The following is a 1,992-nucleotide window of genomic DNA, read 5'->3' on the forward strand; positions in this document are numbered from 1 at the left end:
AGTTGTGTATTGTTGGATTTTATCATACTCATCATGAAAGAGTGTTGAATTTTGTCAAATGCTTTTTCTGCATCACTTGAAATGATTATGTGACTTTTCTACCTTCATTGTAATAACATTGTGTATTACATTAAAATGATTTTTTTTTTTTTTTGCTTTCAATCACTCTTGTAAATCGCACTTGGTCAACAATCCCTTTAATATGGTGTTGAATGCAGTTTACTAGTGTTTTGTTAAGGATTTTCGCGTCTGTATTCATAAGAAATGTTAACCTATAGTTTTCTTTTTTTGTAGTGTCTATGTCTGATTTGGGTGCAAGGTAATGTTGGCCTTACAGAATGAGTTAAATTTTTTTATTCCTCTTCAATTAATTTTTAGAAAAGTTTGAGAAGATTGGTGCTAATTCTTCTTCAAATGTTTGATAGAATTTACCAGTGAGGCCACTTGATCCAGAGTTTGGCTTTGCTGGGAGATTTTTGGTTATTGATTTGATTTCCTTTTTCATGTTCATTTGTAGGGATATAAATTCCCCTCTGAGGGAGTTCTGGTAAGATGGCGATGGCATAGGTGGACTTGTGAGATTCTCCGAACGTGAGTTCCCAAAAAGGACTCTTACTTTTCTTCCCCCAACCCCCTGCCCACCGCCAGCCGCACTGGTCTGAGGCCCGGGGACCTTTGGTCCCACACAGGGCCGGATATTGTGGACCCCAGCTGCTGCTCCACTATATGTGACTCCCACCTGCATGGGAGTCTCGGGTCTCGGCTCCCTTCCTGGCTACATCGTCTCACCCAGCACCCAGCACCAAGCCCCCGGTCACCCAGGGAGGCTCTGGGTGCCCGCCCCTCAGAGATACCAGTCCCATTTCTGGCTGAAGTACCCTGTGAGGGGCCCAGGGCCACTCCTGCCACTCACCGCCTGCCCTTTGGAGCTTTGGAGCTTTGGAGCTCTGGGCCCACCCTGGCTGAGGAACTCAGCGTGCGACCCCATGCTTGGGTAAGGGAGCAGCATATCTTAAGGAGGTGCTGATCGGAGGCTCTCAGCTCCAGAGGAGGGAACTCCTGACCCCCTCCTCCACCCTAGCCTACTGGTGGCACCCAGATCCAGCACCTAGCTGTGCAGCTGATCCCTGGTGCCTCCCACACCACCACAGTCCACCATAGTGAATCAAACAGGGACCCAGATGAGCAGAGAGAAAAGATCCGCAAAAGTGAAACTGCCACCTCGGCCATTCTCCAGGCAGAGATTTGCATTGCCCAGTCCACCTATCAGCAGTCTCCACCTCAGTTTCTAAGGTAATGTCGCTAAACAGGAGACAAAGCCCCTCCCCTATGCTGAATCAGACAAAGACAACTAAGCAACAGAGACCTCCCAGGCAGCAGGCTAAAAAAAAAAACCCAAACTGTGAGTAAATCTAGCTGCCTGCAACAAAAACAAAGGGGAGGGGCTGGAGATCAGAGCTGAAGAGACTTTAGACACTCAGGAAAGATTCCAGAGCTAGTCTGATCTCTTATTTTGACTTTTGATTTTATCATTTTGACTGTTTGTTTTGCTCACTTTTGTTAATGTTCCGACTTACACTATCTGTTTCATGATTTTATTGGTCTGTCTCTGTGTAGCTACCAGTATTATTTAGGGAATTTTTCTTGCGTGTTTTTTCACTTCTCTCTGGCCTTGTGTCCCTTTTTCACCTGTTAGTTGGTATGTATGTCTGTTTTCCCTCTCACTCTTCTCTCTTTCTAACTTCCTATTGACCCCCCCTTCCTCCATTATTTTCCTCTTTTGTACCCCCTTTTGATCCAGGGACCAAACCTACTTACCACTGCACAGACAGATTGTAAGGCAATGGGAAATAGGTGCCAGTGTGCTCATACACCTGTTGGTGGATGCTGGAATCAGCATATAGCTTCTGAATCACAGCTTCCCCCTCAATCAAACCTCAAAACTGCAAAAAGTACAGCCCACAGCCCACATTCCAACCTCAAAAGTGAACA

Source organism: Carlito syrichta, unplaced genomic scaffold (assembly GCF_000164805.1).
Source record: "Carlito syrichta isolate Samal-C Ts95f unplaced genomic scaffold, Tarsius_syrichta-2.0.1 Scaffold123377, whole genome shotgun sequence".
Lineage (NCBI taxonomy): Eukaryota > Metazoa > Chordata > Mammalia > Primates > Tarsiidae > Carlito > Carlito syrichta.